Here is a 22,387-nt window from a genome sequence, read left to right on the forward strand (position 1 = left end):
CATTATAATACTTCTAATGAATATAGTTGAGACATTCAAAGAAAATTTTTGAATCAAAACAACAAAACAAAAAGGAAATGTAGTGAAAATATATTAAAGCTTCTTGAGTAGCGAAGTAAAATAATGATTGTTGCTACTGGGTATAGGAAAGATTGAAAGGGTAGATACTGAAGTTAAGAATTCTTATGGTGTAATTTAGGTATGGCAATTAAGCCTCAGAAACTGTTCAGATAAAAAGGAAGAAAAAGTGGCATTGAACTGGATATAAATGGTAAAGAAGAATATAGTAAAAACAAGTTGGGAAATTAAGAATATGGAAGGATAAGATGCCGTTGACAATCCAGGGAACTTCTGAACAATAGGGGGAACCTTATTAACTCAATTTATGGCATGTAGAATCCCAAATGTCAGTGGAAAAACTAAGTTGAGAGGTAATTTAGGCAACTAGGACTTTGACCTTCACTATAATGTAAAAAGACAGTTATAGATATAGAGTTGTGAGTTATATGCATAGAGGTTAATTTAACAAATATTTGCATACTTACTGCTATACTAGGTGTTAAGGAGGGCAAAATAGTAAATGAGATATTATTCCTTGTATCAAGGTGCTTAAAATAAAGTAGAGGAGCTCACCATATAAATGTAACGAGTACTGTGAAATTTAATTCTCCCCATTCAATGTCAAGGAAGTTGCTTGGCTTTCCTTTGCTCTGTCTTTGAATGTCATGAGAAGCAGTCTTAGGTAATATAAGTAACTCCACCTTCCTGGTCCCAGTGGAATACAGGGGAATTGAAAGGACAACTGAAGGAGGAAACCAGAGGTTCTACTGAGCCTTTAGAAACATAGTAAATGGCAGGAGTCATGCCACCAGGGTAATAGGGAAGAAAGGACAACAAACAATGGAGTTATCTAACCCAATCTGAGGGTAGGAATGGATTTCTTTTGTGAGGGGGGCTCTGTGCTTGACCATTGGGCTGCTTCTAAAAGGCTAGAGTTTGAAGAACTCATTTGACATGTGAGAAATTCAGAGCAGGACTCCTTGTTTGATGCTCTCCTAAGATTTTAATGCAGGGAATTCAGTAGTTTGGTTGGGGTATGAGACTTCTGGCATATCTCTCAGTTACAGGCTGAGATATGACTTGGGCACTGCCAGCTGAAAGTATGAGGACTCATGCCATCTGCTAGAGAACTTTAGTTCTGTAGGACTGTGAAAAGAAGCAGAAGAAGGCAAGAGGAAGAGATGATGGAATACAATGACGCCACTATTTCATGGGATCAATATAGAACCACTGTCAGTGTTAAATATTGCACAGATCCATAGTGTGGTGGGCACCAGGGTCCCCCAGTAGACACAAATTCTTAGAGGCACCACAGGTCAAAGATTACATGAGGAATTCACCTTGCAGGGCTGGCAGCTGAACAAACATAGGATCTTCTACCTCTAAACTTTGGATATATTTACTCTAGCCTTAAGATAAGGGTCTGAGCATGGGGAGATACCTCGTGATTACATCTCAAACACATTAGGTTCCTCCAGATATCCAGAAAAATAATTTACCTACTTTAATGATCCTTACATTTCAAACATCACTTATAATCCCAACCATCCCCAACGTTTCTCAAGATGGGTAACATGATCAGGATGCCATAAAAGATGTATACTTGTACTATGCCACCAGACCTACTTATATGATCAGGATGTCATAAATGATAATGTGCTTATGTTTAAGCCCCTATTCTGTTATCTATTCTCCCTTGATTTTCCCCCTTGTTTGCTCTCATTGTTCATCCCCCTCCCCATCCTTCCTTTCCAAGTCACTTAGACCCCATCCCTTTAGGACAGTGATGGGCAAACTTTTTAAAGAGGGGGCCAAAGGAAAGGAAATGCTCATCTGTCAGTCCTACTCATTGTATTTGTCAGATTAGGAATAATGTCCCGTGGCAGGATAGAACATTTCAGGGGGCCACATCTGGCCCACAGTTTGCCCATCATTGCTTTAGGATATAAAAATCCTGAACTTTTCTCTGTTCAGGGAGGCAGTTGGTCTTGCACGCTGCCTCCTGGCCATTCAACCTAAATAAATCTCTCTATCTTTAAAGGGTTTCCACCCGAGTTTGTCATTCTTGAAAGGGCACCCTCCCCGGACCAAGGCTAATCTCCAGCCCCCCACAACAATAGGAACCAAAGAAGGGAATCCTGATGAAAAATGAACCTGGATTCTCAATAGGAGACAATGAGTAGCTACAATAGATACTACACTGTATGGGAGCCTATGTGGTGCAGGACTATCATTGGCATTAATTACTCTGAATTCTTACAGGAGTCCTATATATTTTATTTAACTCTACATAAAGCTGGTCCTTCTTGAGCCTTGTGACCTATGTGTTTGTAAAGGGAGTTGGTGACAATACCCTGGACTGTTTCAGATAGTGTAGTTCCCAGGTCATCACCATATATAGGTAGGGGCAACCAGTCATAGAAGTGTTTGAAGTGTATCTGGGCTCTTCTTGTAATAGGAAAACCTATGACACAAGGGATATATACAAATATAACAATCATATAAGATAGAAAGTTAATGAAGAAAATGGTGCAAAGTGGTAGGAGTGTTAAGGAAGCCATTAGGCTAAAGTAGGAAGAACATCAGACCAGGAACCAGGAGACCTGGGTTCACATTTTGCTTCTGATATTTTCTAACTTCATATACGAGTAAGTATTTTCCTTTTCTTGGGCTCTGTTTCTGTGTCTGTAAAGCAGAGACAACAGTATTTATATTGCCATCTTCATAGGACTGCTGTGAATAAAGAAATTTGTAAAGCCTAAATTGCTATTGAAATGTGAGTTAATATTTAGAAGAGGGAGAAAGAAATATTACCTTAAATACTGGTGAGAGAAAGATCTAGGAAGACTTCATAGGAGAGGCATTTTTGACCTGGGGCTTGCAAGATAAGTGGGATTTTGACAGCTATATTATGTGGTTGAGATCAAGAGCCTAGAGACCATTCTTTATGAATAGAATTGTGCCAGGTGAATCAGATGAAGACATTTTCTGGAATTGAATATCATATTCTAGATGTAGTCTGAAAAGGGGAGAAATTAGTAGATCTACCTTACTCTTCATTCTGGACATCCTGGACTTTAGTTTTCAATGCAGCCTAGCATAGTTTTATTTTGCTTGCTCTCTATCTGATATCACTTTCTCCTGTTGAACTTGAAGTCTACTAAAACTCTTGGATCTTTTTCACAGAAACCACTTCTAGTCATTCTTTCCCCAATCTCTACTTATGAACTTGATTTTTTCAACCTAAATATAAAACTTTAATATTTCATTATATTTGATCTTATTTTATTCTGCCTACATGGCCTCAAAGAGATAAGAACTGAATGGAAATAAACATTTGGATCCATTTCAAGACGTTATAGGCACATAGGATTTTGAGCTGGAATGGTAAGGGAGAATAATATTTTTACAGTTTTATTTTCTACTAGATGGTGCAGTAGATAGAGCATTGCATTTAGAATGTGGAAGATCCAAGTTCAAAAATAGTCCTGGACACTTACTAGTTGTTTGACCTTGGGCAAGTCACTTAACTTTTACCCCCCTCAGTTTCCTCATTTGTAAAATGGAGATACTAAAAGCACCTACTTCCCAGGGGTTTGTGAGGATAAAATGACATAATATTTATAAAGTACTTTGCAAATCTTAAATTACTATATAAATGATAACTATTATTATTAACAAACCACCAGCTGGCTCTACAGCACTCATGCTTTTCCTTATAAAACTTTCCCCGATTATTCTTTTATATAGGATTTCCCTTCTGGATTGGCTCATAGGTTACTCATAGGCTTTTTCTTCTGAAGTTTGATTTTGTTGATTGATCTATGAATTTCTGTGACCCTACCTGAATCAAATTGCCTTCTTAGGTAAACTCAGCCAGTGAAAACACCCTTGTAAAAATAACTATTGCGTGTGGCGGCCAGAAGCTCAGAGAACATAGACGTGTTAACTATTTTATATTGTCATAACATCAGACCATATGGTGATATCATGGACTTTCATATTTATCACATGAATTGTAGCATGAAATAAAGGGCATGCCTTATTTCCTACCCACCAAAGTCTTTCAGCTTTGCCAGGTCTGTGCTTTCCTTTTTTAGACCTTCATAATTCTAGAACTTCCTCTACTTCTTTACTTGACAAGGAGATATGACCTCATGAAACGCATCAGCTGGGGGTAAAAAAAATAAAGAACCAACCTGATTTTAATGCATGTAATAAAGCCCATGTTGAGTAGATTGATGGGTGTTTTTCATTTCAACGAAAGGCAATTTCCTCCTGGATGGAAAAAAGTGACCTTCAGTGAGTAGTAAATAACTGAATAGAATAAATGTCCCATCAGCTCCTAGTTTCTGGGGAATTGTCTAACTGTTGATCACTTTTAAACCTGGGGTTGTTGGGAAGTGCTATCCCCATCTCAAGCCTATTTTTTTTTCACTTTTCTTTCCTGACTGCAAACAGGCCCATATGTTTGCTTGTAGGAGACTGTGACAAACAGGCATTTCAATACTATTTTAGTATTTCTAAATGTACACTATGTAATCTTTTTTTCCTCTCCTCTCCACCACATCTGTTCCTACAGCATCACATTTTAAAGTATAATGCCCCCTTTCAATAGAATACTATTGCTATCTTTACCTTCTCTGAAAGCCTCCCTGGAGACTTGCCTCTCTCTCCACTTGCAGTCTTTTTCTGCAGCCTGGTTATCAAGATTACATTTGATCTTAGATCAGTGGTCTTGTTCAGCTCTTTCCTCACATACTTTTGGAACAACAGGAATTTTGCCCCAGCACCTTGCAGGAGCATCCTTGTGTATTCTGGGGAGGCCAGCCAGTGCCTATTACCAAAGCACCAGGAGGCTTTCACCATTTTAGAAAGACTGTAAGTCACCTTTGCTATTTACATCACAAAAGGCAATGATTAGAATCTATTTCAAGAGAAAAATGTTTCCATAGATTTGTAGCTGGTCCTGCTGTTATCTCTTGAAATAATAAGAGCAAAAAGGAGTGATCATTGATGCCTTAAAGCATTGATTCCTTGATGCATAGGGATGAGTCTATCCAGCAGATTTTTCTGCATTAAATTTTAGTTTGCCATAAGGCAGAAAGAGCTCCAATCCCTTCCTCCATCCCCCTCTTCTCCAATGGTAGCCCAGTGTACAATTAGCTCTGTTGATTAGAGCATAGTGTTAATGAGGCCATGCAGACAAGTTAGCCTTGCTCTCTCCCAAGGTCATAGATTACACCCTTAACTCGTTTTGCCCTGAGGATAGTGTAAAAAGACTGTGAAGGGATTAGTGCAAACTCATTACTGGAAAAATGACTTAAAGTGCAGGGTTTATTTGACCATGGGTCACTATCATCATCTTTTTATTCCAAGGGCAGCATAATGTTATTATAATAGTAATGCCTTGGGAATATGAAAAATATTGCATTAGGAAATATCTTTAACTGTTCATCTACTTGTTCTAGATTACCTTTCAATAATTAAATGTTATTATAGAAAGGATGAACTCATCTGTTAGGTATATTTAAATGGTATCAGATAAAATATGCTACATTTAAAGAATGAACATTTCATATTTAGAATTTGAATTAAAATGTATATTAAATGTAGAGTTCTAAATTTCTCTCTCTTTGCCCTCTTCTTTGCTCTTCTCTTTTTTTTTCTACATTTCAACCTGCTTTCACCACTTCCATTTTGATACCATAATAATCAAGAATGGGCAGCTAGGGGGTGTAGTGGACAGAGTACCAGATCTGGAGTCAGGAAGACTCAATTTCCTGAGCTCAAATCTGACCTCAGATTCATACTATCTGTGTGATACGGGGCAAGACCATGAATACTGCTTGTCTCAGTTTCCTCATCTGTAAAATGAGCTGGAGAAATGACAAACCACTCTTTATTAAGAAAATCCAAAATGGAGTTATAAAGAGTTGGACGTGAATGAAAAATGACTGAAAAACTTCTATAGTTGACTGCTTTGATTCATTCTGTGATGGTCATGGAAGGCAGCAGAATGTATCTGTGTTTAACTATTTTCTTCTGATTCTTGTTTCCTCAACTGAGGAATAATAACAATAAAGCTATTAGTAGGTACAATTTATATAGCATTGGGAGTCCCAAATGAGAGCCTGGACCAAATCCAATGTGCTTCCCCTCTTTCTGAGTTCAGAGCTATGAATGGTTTTTACTTTTTAAATGCAACAAAACTTTAATTAAATATGTAAAAACCAGTCTTAACTTGCTAGAGATTGCATTTGGCCCCCTTCTCATACTCTTGACAAAGCTCTAAAGTTTGCAAAGCACTTTACATTTTATTTCATTTGAATCTAACAACAACCTGGGGGAGGTAAGTGTTATTCTTATCCCCATTTTGCAGAAGAGGAAACTGAGTCAACTTGTCTAGTTCATATAGCTTGTTAGATGCCTGAGGTCAGAACTGCATTCAGGCATTGTTGACTCTTGAGTGCAACACTCTACCACTAGGCAAAAGAGATGCTTAGAGGATCACAAAACAAACTTTTAGAGTTGAAAGGAAAATCACTGACCATCTAGTCCAAAACAAACTGAAAAAGAATCCTCACTATAATAAACCAACAACAAATAGTAGTTCAGGTTTTGCACAAAAATCTCCCTTAAAGGATAACTTACTCCCTCCACTTTTGAATAGTCCTAAATACTAGGAAGTGTTTTCCTTACATGAAGTGTAAATTTCCTTCATTACAGTTATTACCTGTTATTTCTCCTTACATATACAATAGATAGCCTCTCTAATATTTTAATATGACTATTAAATCATCTCTGAGTCTTTTCTTTTCCAAGCTAACCACCACCAGTTCTTACATATGTCATAGACTAGAGATTCCAATCAGAGCAGAATAATGAGTCTATTGCCTGCTGAACCCTATACTTCTAGATCGCAGTGGATATTTATAATTGTTGCCATATAATAATGTTGACCTATATTGAATTTTCAGCCTACCAAAACACATAATTATGTGGTACATTAGGAAGAGCACTGGACCTGGTGTTTCAGAAAGACCTGAGTTCAAATGCTTAGTTACTAATTGTGTGAACCAGGGCAAGTCATTTCCTTTTTGCCTTAGGTTCCTCATCTGTAAAATGAGCTGGAGAAGGAAATGGCAAACCACTCAAATATCTATGCCAAGAAAATCCCAAATGGGATCACAAAAGGATCAGACACAACTGAAACAACTAAACAACAAAAAAAATGTTTCACACTGTATGTTATCTAATCAAGCTTCTGTCTTATACTTCTGAAATAAGTTTCTTTGACCCAAGTGTGATATTTTGTTTATTTCTAATCAATTTAGTCAAAGCTAGAAATTAAGTCAATTCGGTAAGGAAAAAGAGGGAAGAAAAAATCCTGAAAGACTTTTGAAATGGGGCCATTGAGCCTGAAAGAACTTGAAATTTAATGAAGGTACAAGAGTCAAGAGATAATCGTTCTGTGAAAGGTTCACAAGATACAAGACCTATAGGTTAAAGCTAAAAATGCAAAAACTTCACATTTGGCTGTTTGAGCAAAAATATCAGAGAGCCAGCTAACGCTATGGGATAATTACTAGCATATGTTTCCCAAGAAAAAGTAAAAATAACCAGCAGTAAAGTAGTACTTTGGATCAGGATGAAAAAATGATGAAAGAGTTGGGCTTTCACTTCCTTCTGAACTTAAAATGGGTTTTCTGTACAATTTGATAGTAAAATTGTGAAAGAGAAAAATAAGGCATTTTTGAACAGATCTCATATGAGAAGCAGTTTGCTTTAAACCATTCTCCTTTGCATACCACGTCTATATTCTGAGAGTGGAAATGCATCATTCTGTGCCGTATTAGATTATTTATGTTTCTCTCTAGGGCAAGGTTTTGTGAGGCCTATGCTTCGATCTGCTCTGTCATTAGCCCATCTCAGGCAGCCCAACTGCTTACCAGCAGGCGCACCAATGCTTTTTTCATGCTTGGCTAGGAAACATTTGTAGCTAAAATTTCATTTTGTGTGAAGCTATTGGAGATTGCGGGGTCCTCTGATGGCACAGTCGTGGAGGTTATTGATTTCTGTTCTTTGCTAATGGGGACTCTGGTTGGGGACTTCTCTGGGATGGCTTAAAACAATTACAAGTTGGACAGATGAAAACTAATTAAATCCTCACAGAGAAAGGTATCAGTGAAGTGCCACATTACAAAACCATTGTCTTGGAAATGGGGCTTCAAATTACATCTTATAATTTTCTCCAAATCCAGAAAGGCTCTGTCAAATATGATTTCCATCAGATGATTCTTTGTCAGGATCTTGAAGAATTTACTGAGCTCTGAACCATAGCAGCAATTGAAAAGATAAAGGAAGAAAACAGTTCTTCCTTTTCCAATGTATATCCATGAGCCATTTCCAATAAAGCAGAGTTCAAGAAAATACCATTAGGGAAACATAGGATCTTGTGTTCATTTCGCTTTAGGACCTTGCATATCTTTTCCCTATATGGAGAGGTCCCAATCAAAGTTGCTTGTATTTCTCCAAAGATAAAAAAGTATCCCAAAGATATTTGTCACAAATAAGTAGATGATCACTTTAAGAAATAAATCTGGGTGTATTGAATAAATATAGAGAAATCTATAGGATTCTGATATAGTTATTGAAATTCTGCCAGATCTCAATGACTACTCTGATTATTTATAAAAGACTTAGGAAACATAATGAATTTTGGTTTTCTTGATTATCTAGTTTTCTCATTTCAACTTGTCAGTTTCAGTATTAGGATCATTTCCTGGATATTCTTTATTAACATTCTCAGAAGCAGAGATCTGATTTTGGAGTCTACAATAAAGAGAAGTTGGCAATTTGGTATTAAATAAACAAATCTATCACTGGACTTTTATAGACTGATAAATATATTAGGACATCGTGTAATAAGTCTCATTCATATATATATTCATACACACTTAAAGCTATGAACACAGAAGTTCTTAGAATTATTTCCAACTAGATTTACTCAAAATCAATTCTAGGGAACATTAGTAATATATATGTATACATTTTTGAAACTCTTGCTTTATACTGATTGCTTTAAAAATCAGAGCTGAAATTATTACATATTTCTATCAAATTGAAAGTTATCTCTTTTATCTCTGTTCACCATGAGCACTTTGTCATTTGCCTTGTTTCTATCCCTTTTCTCTCTCCTTGGAATGGAATTTACAAACTGAACCTTTGGCAACTCTGTCTCTATTCCCTTAAGGAGTTCATTCAGTTTTAGAACTACCAACCTTCATTAAGTTGTCTTGTTTGGGGAGTATAAAATAATTTAAATCCATTCTGTCAGCACACCTCCAAACCAAGCTTCATGCATCATCTGGCCATATATCCTAGGCATTTCTCCATTTGCTCCACCATAAATAAACCTTGTGTTCCATCTTTGACTCTTACTCTGGGAACAATCTCTCTTCACCAGTCACTCATTCTCCAGATCAACACTCACTTCTTTGTCCATCACTACCCTATATGGTTTCTTTCCTATTATCATGTTAATTCTCTGTAGAGAGATAATGTTTTTTCTTGTACTTGCATCTCTAGCCTATCATACAGAAGCACATGATGAGCACTTAATAAATTCTTCATTCATTCATTCATATATTGAAGTGATTCATTCTATGAAAGCACTTTAAAAATAAACAAACAAACCCTTACTTCCGGTCTTAGTAATAGCTCTGAGACAGAAAGACAAGGCCTGGGCAAATAAGGTTGAGTGCCTTGATAGGAACTGTTTGAGGGCAGATTTGAACCCAGGCTTTCCTGACTCCAGTCCTGGTGTTCTGTCCACTCCACCACCTAGCTAACCCTATGAAACTACTTTTGAGGTGGTAAATATTTTCACACACTGCTTTAAGATTGTTGCTTACATTTAAGATTGTAATTGTTCTTTATTTTGTAAACTTCTTGCCTCAAACAACGATATTTGTCTAATTAGATGCACCAGATCTCTGCATTCATTAGAAATATTAAAACATTATATGACAATTCATAAACTTTGGCAAAAAAAAGGTCTGTTAAGGACAGCCATTCTTGGTATTACTTTTGACCCACGTGTGCAAGAGTGGGTGACAAATCAGAATTGACTGACTGCCCCCTGGGTAGTCCTAAACAAATCATTTGTTGTAATTGGTACACGTGAAATGGGAAGAAGGCACAGGAAGTGACTAAAGGAATGGTCTTGATAAATTGCAAGAACTTCCTGAAAAGAGCTCTCTTCGTCCTTGAACTAGACATGGAAGAGCTCTGGCTGAGACTGTTCTTGGTGAGACTGTTCTTAAATCTTTCCCTTAGAACTATCACATGGTGAGTGGAAAAAAAGACTGACTCCCTTCCTTAGCTCCACTGGAGGTACTAGCCTCCTGAGGGGCCCTTTGATTGGAAGGAGGTCTCGTGGCTAAAATCCTTGTTAATTGACCTTTAGGTTCTCTGGCTGGGGCCTCTGGAGCCCTGCTGGAGTAAAGCCAGACTTGAACACATAATCTAGTTGGTTAAGCTAGATCTTTTACCCTACCCTCTTCTCATTTTTCTACTTTCACTCTCTCCTATATTTTATAAATAAATTGCTAAAAAATCATTTGGGAATTGATATTTATTCAATTCTTGGTGACCAGCCTTTTTAATATTCAGTCCAACCAACCATAATAATTTTTACCCCTTACAGGTGTGAGCATGCTGCTACATATAACACATAAGAAGCTACAAAGAAGCACCAGACTAAATGATGTTTCTAAAGACATCTATCATGAGAATGAAAAGATAAGCTGGCTATGCAGCATAAGAAAGAGATAATTGTTAGATGATACCTGTGCTTCAATGGTATCCCCTTATTGTCAAAAGAAAGCAATGAAGATTCTTTAGGTAAAACTCTTTTTATAATTTTTAAAATTAAAAAAAAAACAACCTTTACCTTCCATTTCAGGATCAACATTGTGTATTGGTTCTAAGGCAGAGAAGTGGTAAGGGCTAAGCAATAGGGGTTAAGTGACTTGCCCAGAGTCCCACAGCTAGAAAGTTTGAGGCCAGATTTGAACCCCAAACCTCTCTTCTCTAAGTCTGGCTCTCAATCCACTGAATTAGCTGGCTGATCCCTAAGTAAACTTCTTGTGAATTTAGGGAAGAACCTAGGTAACTTTTACTTAGGGAAAGCAGATATGAATGGATTATAATCTTCATCATTTAAAGGAAAAATATCTTTTTGCTTTGGGGTATTTGTGAATTTTCCCTTAATAGTTAAACTCAAGTTAAAAATAAATTGCAACAAGAGGAGCTACCTCAAATAGGAGTTCCTTGCTCCTGGTAGGCGATTATCATATTGATTCTCCTTCAGAATGTTGTCCTTTCCCACCCCCTCTTTCCTCTCCCTCTCCACCGCCCCCCAGATGGAAAAGTCTGTGTGGATCAACTCTTATTAATCTCAGGGAGGGTGGAGTTTGCTTGGTATTTTTTTTTTTGCTTGGTATTTGCTTGGTATAACCACATACAACAGTGCCTGGTACATGTTCAATCATTTCAGTGCTGTTTGATTCTTCATTCCACATCTGGGAATTTCTTGGTAAAGATACTGGAATGGTTTGCTATTTCCTTCACCAGCTTATTTTACAGATGAGGAAACTGAGGCAAGTGGTTTTAGGTGACTTGCTTAAGCTCACACAACTAGTAATTGCCTGAAGCTGTTTTTGAACCTAGGTCTTCCTGACTCCAGTTCAGGTGCTCTATCCACTGCACCACCTATGCCTGGTACATAGGAGTTGCTTAATAAACACTTGGTTGATTATTTTTTTTAAACCCTTAACTTCTGTGCATTGGCTCATAGGTGGAAGAATGGTAAGGGTGGGCAATGGGGATCAAGTGACTTACCCAGGGTCACACAGCTGGGAAGTGTCTGAGGTTGGATTTGAACCTAGGACCTCCCGTCTCTAGGCCTGACTCTCGAAACACTGAGCTACCCAGCTGCCCCCTACTTGATTGATTTTTTAAAATTCTCCCCTCTATTTTTTAAAGAAAAGAGTCACCCAGAGTTACTCTGCAAACAGACTGAAGTGACAGTGAAGTAGAATCTTAATAGTTCCTCTTTCAGAAAGTTTTTGGCGTTTGGAGCAGCAGTGTTCATTGGACCAGCTTGTGTTTGTGACAAAGGTAATATGTAAAGATTGGTGAGTCATTCAGAAATGACTTTTAGATTTAAAATATCTGAAAATTCCAGATTTGGTGCTTAGAGACCTTTTAGCCAAATGGTAGAAGGAATATGAAGCTGCTATAGTTAGGCTACTCAAAATTTGTGAGAGCCCCCAGGGCATTGATGTGTTTTTACTATAGTACAGGGGTCGGCAACCTTTTTGGCTGTGAGAGCCATAAAAGCCACATTTTTTAAAATGTAATTTCGTGAGAGCCGTACAGTGCTCACAGTGTGTGCTGCTCCTGTAACAGCGCCTGAAAAAAAATGGACTTTATGGCTCCTGCAGAAAGAGCCATATCTGGCCCTCAAAAGAGCCAGATATGGCTCAAGAGCCATATGGTGCGACCCCTGCTATAGCAGGTGAAATGTTGGTTTAGTTTTACATTTCTTAATGAGTGGGATTCCTTCCTGAAGTTCTCAAATTGAAAGAGATTACAAAGACTCGTCCTTCTAATCTAGTGGTTGGTTTCTTTTGGAAAAAGAAAAGCTTTTGCAGGACTTGCAGAGAAAAGAACAAATAACAAAAATGATATAATAATAGGATAAATTTAGATAATGCTTTTAGGTATGTAAAGTATTTCACAAATGCTTTCTCATTTGATTCTTCATACAGTGTGATCCTATATGCAGAGCAACTGCATGGGTTGTTCTAACTGTAATTACCAAACAGAGATGAAGTGGCAGATAGGAAGGGTTTGCTTACTAGCTTTTTCCTATTATATCTTCACTCTTATCTGACAATTCATAAAAAACAGATGCGTAATATTCATAGTAATATGCTAGGCACTGTAGATGCAAAGACAAAAATATAAAATATCTCTACTTAATAGCTTACATTTTGTCATGGGGATATACTTCTATGCATTTAGTTGCAAATAGTTATGATGTGAGATAGCCTGAGAGGGGGGAGAACGTTAGCAATGCTTTGGGAAAGATGAGGAAAGGCTTCATGGGGGAAGTACCATTCTATCTGAGTTGATCCTTGAAGGAAGGCAAAGATTCTGAAACTTGAAATTGGTGGAGAGAATTCCAGACTTGGGAGGTACTTTCTATGAAAATCTATAGAGGCAGGAGATGGTGTGCCATGTTCAGGAAAAAGCCCAATTAGGTTGTAATATAGAGTTTGTAAAGGGAAGAAGTATGACATAAGTTTGAAAATGTAGAGAAGAGCTATATTGTCAAAAGCCTTAAACAGAGGAGTGAGGAATCTGTATTTTGTTGTAGAAGAAATAAGAAATCTGTGATGTGATGAAATCCAATAGCATTAATACTATTTATCAGCTTTGTGACGGATGACCACTTGTTCAGTATGTTGTAACGGAAAATTTTTTTCAAATGTGTGTTGTCCGAAAGTAAACATGTATTTTGTTTTATATTTATTTTTTAATAACAAATTTATACATAAGTTTTCCAAAGTTATATGATTCATGTTGTTTCCCACTCCCTTCTGGAGCTGACAAGCACTTCAATCTGGTTCCTACATGCTAAACTTGTATTTTAAATATTCTTTAATTTTATGGTAAATTGGCAAAAGGAGAAATAGGAAATACTGAGATGAATGAGGGACTAATTATTTAGGTAAGATGTGATGAGGGGCTCTATGGCCTTGCAAATGGAGAAGGAGCTGGATGCAAGAGATTTTGAGGAAGTAGGACTGACAAGATTTGGTAACTTAACAATTGGGAGTAAAAGATGATGAGGTAATAAACCTTAACACTCAGGAAGAGATTATTGCCTGAAACACAAAAAGAAAATTTTTGAAAAGAGGATGAGACTAGAAACATGGAGTTTTTTTTTCCAAGTTAAGTTTAAAATATGTATAATACCCCCAGGAAGAGGGCAATTTTGAAATCCAGGGCTCACAGGAATAGAAGATGCACATTTCCTAGCTCTAGGAATGGGGAAGTATTTGTTGATTGGAACCTCCTCACTCCAAAATCTTGTGATGAGGGAGGAAAGCACTGGTGTGAGTGATTCTTCAGAGGGGTAAGGGTGGTGGACCATTGAGAGGAATGAACCCCTACTCAAAAGAATTTTGAATTTAGTGTTAATGTGGCAAAGATTATTTTATTTCTGCCTCATGAGAATGGGTACTCAGGAGCTAGTGTTTCAGCCAGCATACAAGTACAAGGAAGCAGTTTCCCTTTTATCTTAGTCCCTAACAAAAATCAATCTTAACACATTCACCACTGGCCAGTTAGAATCTAGTTACAATCTAGTCATGAGAGCCAGCTGATAAGAATGCTCAATTTACAATGTTTCATTACCCCAATAATTCACATGAGTTTTTAGCCAATCAAAGCAAAGCAACTTTACCTGTGAGCCTCTTAAAGGACTAATCTATCATGTGTTCCTCGTCATGTCCTGATGATGCTTAAGCTAGGAACATGAAACTTAACTCAATTCTTTTTTACTTCATTATACAGGCTTATGAGAGGTGTCCACTATCTTGTTAGGACTTGTTCCTCACACTCGTTAAACTGTGTTCCCACTTTGGGCTTGTATACTAAGATAGGTGTGGGGCAGTGATTAACAATAGCTAAAAATCTCCTTTATACTAGCCATGAATCATATATAAATATAATCCATTTGTCTTCCTTGTGATGGACAAAGATTGTAAACAAAAAATGGTTAGATACGTCTCTTCTGGCAACAGTGCTTGTTATTTCAAAGCATCAAAGAAAGCAGGGGTGCTAGAGGAAATACTGTAGGGCTATTTTCTAGATTTTCATATGTGCCAACGCTGATAGGAATCTTATTTACAACTTTGTTATTCATCATTACGGTCAAAAATTCACTGTACTGTAATCTTATAATCTGTAAGGATTACTCCCTTTTCCTCAAAACTTTGAGGAAATAATGAACAACCTTTAAAACACTATGGGGATTACAAATCTGTATGTTTATGTAGAGAAATCATGAGAGTAGGTGTGTGGGATCAGATATCAATATAGACCTCAAAGTAACTCCTCCAAAGGGTGACATATCAAAGTCCAATACTTTTTTTTACCCCTACTAAGAGGAAAACTGAATAAAAAACAAGAGAAATCTGAGATTCTGTTGGAAGATCTATCTATAGGTTCCTGGCAGAGGAACACCAGAGTTGTAAGGTTTAAGGACATTTCTTGTCTTACAAATATAATTAATAATATGTGTGTTTGTGGCCTATTAGGAAGATATAAAAAGGTCTCTATATGCAGGCCTTGCCTTTCTACTATGCCTTTGACATATGAAAATATGATATGTCACTGATCTAATTATGGTTTCACCCCTCTTTTCTATGACAAAATTTCCACTGACTTTACTTATTATTAATTAATTTTTTATTTGCATAGGAAGGCGGTGATTAAATCACTTCTTAACCTCCAGACAGGAAGCAGTAGAGGGGAGAACATAGAGCTATATAGGAGGTGGGCTTTGGGGATGCAGTGAGCTATGATAGCTAGAGGCCAGCCTCTCTCTTGCCTAGGGAGAAAGAAGGGAAAGAACCCTGAAGCCAAGCCTTGGCTCCTCTGAGGTCCACCAGGAGCACAAGAGCCTTCCCTCAGAAGGGACCTCCCTCTCTCCTCTTTATCCCTCTCCCACTGCCACCTACCCTGAACCCCACCCCAGTACAACACATGGGAGGCTCAGGTAGGGATCCTGAGGGATCCAGTCTGTTCCCACTGGATCCTTTCCTGTCCTCATCTCTTTCCCAGATGACACTGTAAACATAATCAAAGTAAAGATAAAAAACAAAATAACACCACCAATAGACATCTTTATTTTCCATTTGATTTTACCTATGATTTCATTAGTATGGGGGTGTTCCTGTCAGGCATCTCCCCTGATTCATACATTTTATGTAATTTAAGAATCTTAGAAAGTTGCCCAGAATCTTATGAGGTTCAGTAACTTCCCTAGGGTCACATAGCCAGTACTTCCTTAAGTTAGCAAATTTGTTCTTCAGTTTCATTGCAATCATGACCTTCCTCATTCATTGTAGAATCATCAAGTTTTAAAGTGGAAAAGATATATAAGATATTCTATAGACCATCTTTCCAACCACATTGTGCCTCATCCTTTGGCATTTGGTTGACTCAAATACCTCCAGGTAATGACAGGAAGCTCATTAGCTCCTAAGTTAGTGTGTTCATATGAATATTTTTTAATTTCCAGTGTTGTAGTTTTATTTCTAGTGTCTAGTACCATGGTTAGAGTACTGGGCTTGGTTCCAGGAAGACCTGAGTTCAAGTCTTATCTTAGATACTTAATAGCTTTGTGATTTTGAGCAAGCCAACTTCTATGTTCATGGGTACAAAGGTAAAGAACTAGAAGGGGCCTTAAAGGCTCACCCCTTCAATCTGTTTAATAGATAGAGAAAATGGGGATCAAAGACTTACCCAAGATCACACAGGTAGTCAATGAAAGAAGTGAGATTTAAACAGGTTTTTTTGTATTTTATCTCTGGTTCATTGTCATAATTTGTCTCTGGTTAATTAATAATGACTTATTTACCAAGACAGATCGGTTGTAATAAAATCATCATTGAATTCACATATTAATTAAAAAGTCCTTTCATATATTTACTTAAAATATGCCTTCCTATAACTTTTTCCTTGGTTCTAGTTCTGTTCTGTGAATGAATGCAAAAGAAGCTAACTGCCTTCTCTACATGGCTATTCTTTGAATAGTTGAATGATCATGACTTCTGAATTTCTTGATGTGAAATAAACACCCCTAGGTGCTTCAATTGTTGCTTTTATGACATAACTTATTGACAACCTCTGGTACTTCTACTTATGAGGTCAGGCCTACCTCTTGCCTGTCTGATGACTCAGACTTGGAATTCAAAGGCAAGGAGACTCTCATGGACCATAAAATAGCTTTATTTAATATAAGGTTAAAAGGGATATGATTCAGATAAAATCCTAATTCCTTCCACCTCCATATTCACCATGGATGCCCATTCTTGTAGATAAATGCATCGTCTCATGGCAGGGGGAATTTGCTAATCCTCTGGCACCAGGTATTTTTATAGGAAGAGCATTTTTAAAAATTTGCCTTGGATGGCAAAGAAACCACACGAACGGTCATCTCTGGAAGGGAAATCAGCCCCACAAAAAACAGGAGCTACTTCTGCCTCAGGAGGCCATCTGCAGATGCAGTTCACTCTATCAGTATAACTCTGTATAGTCCAGAAGTTAGCAAAAATACTACAAAGATAGCCTGACCATTAACTAATATAGTAGCATTATTAATTCCCATGAAAAATGGCAGAGACATGCAATACTGCAGTCTTTGAAAAATTGTAAAGAACTATTTCCTTAGAGCTGGAAGCCACGTAGAACAGTGGAGGGAGCGAATGGGCCCAGAGTCAGGAAGACCTGAGATCAAATCCGGCCCCAAACAGTAGTTGTGTGACCTTGGACAAGTCACTTAATCCTGTTTGCCTCAGTTTCCTCATCTGTAAAATGAGTTGGAGAAGTAAATGGTAATCCACTCTTTACCAAGGAAATTCCAAATGGGGTCACGAAGAATTGAACATAACTGCAAATGACTGAACAACAACAAATTCCCTTTCAAGGTCATGGTGGGGTGCACAATGGGTATTAGCAGACTATGCTATATTACAAATAAGCAAGGACAAACAAGAACTTTAGTAGAAGACATAATTAAAGAAACATAATGAGGGGAGTGGTCAATGGTATGATGCTATATGAAATCCTATTTACTTTAGTAATAACTGACTTTCTTTAGCTTAACTTACATTTTCATATGATCTAGAATCACTTCCCTCTTTAGTTGTGACTCCTGAAATACATAGAAGTTGACGATTCACTTTTTATAACCATGTAATTTATTAACATCCTGAGATAGCATTGGACACTTAAACAAATCCGTTCCCCACCATTTTAAAACAGCCATAACCAATAATGGCAATATCTAAAGGAAATAGAAAAACTGGGTTTATAGAAATATCTAAGTATTATACTGGGAAATTGAAAGATGAAGTGGTTAGGCTTAAAAAAATACCTTTCCCACAAAACAAGCAAATAAAGGAACCTGGGAGTTTTCTCAGAACAGGGGAAGAAATAAGCTATGGTTCTGATTAGTACTTACTCTCACCTATGGAAGCTGATTGGTTTATCCTGATCCCAATCCAAAATTTTTGCTTGTTACAGCTGTCTGTAGGCTACACCCCATCTGGTCAGCATCATGCATCATTCCCCCCCCCCATTTTTTTCTATTTGCCTCTGTGAATTATTCCACAAAGAAATATTTGGTTCATGCCTATCATCAGTTCCCTAATCATGAGAAGCTTGAAAGTTAGGGAATCTTTTTTTCTCTCTCTCTACTTCAGCCCATGAGGTTGAGAAAAGAAAATGAATGAGTGGAAGTATCTGTTGGGCAAAGGACACAAAAACTTGAGTACTCTGGAAAAAATATACCTATACCTTCATTCATCTCCTACCTCGAGAAATCTCCATAATTTCCTTCACACCAGTCAGACCAGGTCTTAGATGGCATACATTCTGATTGAAAAAGAAGTTGGTCTGGTCATGTGGCAAGTGGAAAGGATAACTGTTAGATTACTCTTGTCTTTTACTGGAATCCTTGCAATGTAAAGAGAAATTGAAGAGGGCCCCTGGCTTAGTGAAACAAATGTCTCTAAGGAAACTTGTTAGGAAACATGGGCAAGAGTTGCACAAGAGGGTCAGGCATGGATACACTGTGATCCGAATCTCTGGAAAGAACACTGAAATCATAGATTCATCTGAATATTTGAGAGAAATAGATGCATTTGTAACTGGTCAGACTTAAATTGTTAGTATTTTGCTTTTATTGTTTTGCTTTTAGAAAAGCAGCTGCTTTAATGTACATTTTAGGTATCATACAGTTTAAATGCTGAAGAATGGCAACTCTTCCAATAATTCACCTCACTCCTGGTTTGAAATGGGAGAAAGCTGACTTGAGTGATATCACAAAACCAGTATGACCAAATTTCATAGTATGGTGTTTATTTTCACTTCAAAAGTATTCCTTCCAGGAAACTCTAAAATTCTATGAATCTATGGGACTTATGATTCCTAGGACTCTGAAGAGAGAACACAGCAAATTGCAGAGATATAAGAATTAGAATATACTTGGAGAGAGTGATGCATTTAGTTGGAAACTTGACAAGTAAGTCTTGAAAATACTTTTGTGGCTTTCATGTACCATTTTGGTGGCTTATTGATGTAGAGGTAACTAGATTCTGGAAGACAAACCTGGAAATATTTTAAGGAGTGTAAATAAATTGTAAACATCTTGGCTCTAAGGTTATGATATGTTTTTAGTGGTGACAACTCATTCAACTGTGTATTAAAGTGGAGCATGCGTATGCATGTCTGTGTGTGTGTTTTATGTCATTTTGGTGAATTACTAACGCATTCCAGTGGCTATTGTACTGCCAACAAATGGCACTATTCAGATATTGCTATATTAATCTGCATAATTTGCTTCTTTTTCTAACATTTTCACTTAAATAGACACATAGGATGTGTCTGTATGGAGGGTTGGGTTGAAGCAATCTGAACATTATGTTGGCAATATCTTTTGGAATCCTGTTGCTATTGATAATTGTAGCTGTCTTCTTTGGAATCCAGCCATCTTTTTTTCCTCTTCTCATGTTCTCTTTGCAAATTTCCTTGTTTATGCTCGGCAAATGATTCATTCTTGGTCCTCCTTGGCTTTAGTTTTCAGAATCTATGGAGTATAAAGAAGACACTGGAATTGTCTATTTTTTACTAGCCCTTGTCAGAACAGTGGACTGCCTCATACACACATTGCTAAAAATTGTAACACCTAAAACACCCTCTTTTTGGGAAAGGAGAAAGACTACTAATTAATAGAAACAGTCTCCTCTTGAGATGCTTGTACCACCTTTTATTTATTTATTTGTTTGTTTGTTTATTTATTTATTTGATTTTTTTTAGGTACTCAATAAAATAAATGTTTATTGAATTGAATTGCTAACCTAACTATGCTCATTGTTGGTTTTAAAAAAAATAAACCTTTATTTTGTCTTGGAAGCAAGGCAAAAAAGTAGAAGGCCTAGGCAATTGGGTTTAAATAACTTGCCCAGGATCACTTTGCTAGGAAATGTCTAAGGTCAAATTTGAACCCAGGACCTCCTGTCTCTATGGTTGATGCTCTAGTTGCCCCCATTGTCTTTTTTCACATTATTTATATTTTTTAGAATATGTTTTCATGGTTCCCTTCACTCTTTCCTTCCCTTTCTTCCCTCTTCCCTCCCCTCTCCTAGAGCTGACTATTCCACTGGTTTATACATGTCTTATTACTCAAAACCTATTTCCCTATTATTCATATTTATAATAGAGTAATCTTTTAAAAAACCACACCCCAAATCATATACACATATAATCAAGTGATAAATCATGTGTTTTCCTTCTACGTTTCTACTTCCATAGTTCTTTCTCTAGATGTGGATAACATTCTTTTTCATAAGTTCCACAGTATTGCTCTTGACCATTGCACTGCTATTAATAGCAATCTATTACATTTGATCATCCCACAATATTTCACTTACTGTGTATAATGTTTTCTTGGTTCAGCTTATTTCACTCCACATCAGTTCTTGGAAGTTTTTCTAGTTCATCTAGAAATCATCCAGTTCATCATTCCTTATAGCACAATAATATTCTAGCATCATCATATAATACAATTTGTTCATCCATTCCCCAACTGAGGGACACCCCCTTGTTTTCCATGCTCTTTCCTCTCTTTACTCCACTTTGAATTTACAGACTTTTCTACTTCTTCCACAGCAGCAATACCTTCAGGTAGATGAATAGCTTTCTTTCCTCCCTCTCCTTTCCAGGTCCATTTTATAGTCTTCTCTGATTAATATATGCTCCTTGAGGAGAAGGATTTTTTTCTTGTACTTGTATTTCCAGAGCTTAGCACAGTGCTTCACATGCAGAAAGTGATTAATACATGTTCTTTCTTTCTTTCTATCTATCTATCTAAAAGGATGTTGAGTAGGGATGTCATTTGTCTGCTTGTAGTAAGAATGGAATTGAGACAAGGGAATATGAAGTAAATATTTATTTTCTGTTCTTAAATGGAATGAGGAAATACACAAAGAGAAAAGTAGACTATTTAAAGCAACAATTTCTAAAGAACAAAAACCTTGGAGACTATTGTTGGGACATGTCAATCCATTACTCTCTCATTCCATGTCGTATCTTTGATGGACCCTAATTGTTGGATGATAGTCTTTTAATATGATGATTAACAATGAATTTATGTTTTTCCATGTTTGCTGATACATGTTATACATCTTGGATACCTTTGCCTATTTGTGAATAAAAAGAACCACAGAATCCTCAATATTATTTCATATAATATATATATATATATACACACATCTATCTATCTATCTATCTATATCTATCTGTCTATCTGTCTCTATCTATGCATCTATCTACCTATCTATATACATACATACAAACATACATATATACTACATGGGAGCTAGGTGTCATAGTGGATAGAATGGAGAGCCTGGAATCAGGAAGACTTGCATTCAAATGTGGCTTCTGACATTTATTAGCTAAATGATTCTGGACAAGTCACTTAACTTTGTTTGCCTCAGTTTCCTTATATGTAAAATAAGCTGGATGAGAAAATGACAAACCACTTCCATATCTTTACCAAGAAAGCCCCAAATTGGATCACAAAGAGTTGGATGTGATTGAAATAACTGAACAAAAAATACCATAAAATATATGTATACTTTAAATAATATATGTAAATGTATGTATATGTGTATATGTATTTGCATGATCAATATGCTATCCCAAAGTAATGAATACTGATACTATAATTCACTTTCTTTCTTCCAACTATTCATAATCAAGAGCTGAAGGCAGGGCACTTACAATTGTATTGTAGCTGATTCAATCTAAGAGGTGTAATTGATCTACACCATATATTACCCTCTCTGAAATAGTTTTGGCTTATAGTACATTCTAAAGTATTTTGTCATGCATTTTTGTCCTTTTTGACTCATGCCTCTCCTGAACTCCACTCTAGTATTTAGAAATCTAGCTAAGC

The sequence above is a fragment of the Gracilinanus agilis genome, chromosome 3 (genome assembly GCF_016433145.1).
Source record: "Gracilinanus agilis isolate LMUSP501 chromosome 3, AgileGrace, whole genome shotgun sequence".
Lineage (NCBI taxonomy): Eukaryota > Metazoa > Chordata > Mammalia > Didelphimorphia > Didelphidae > Gracilinanus > Gracilinanus agilis.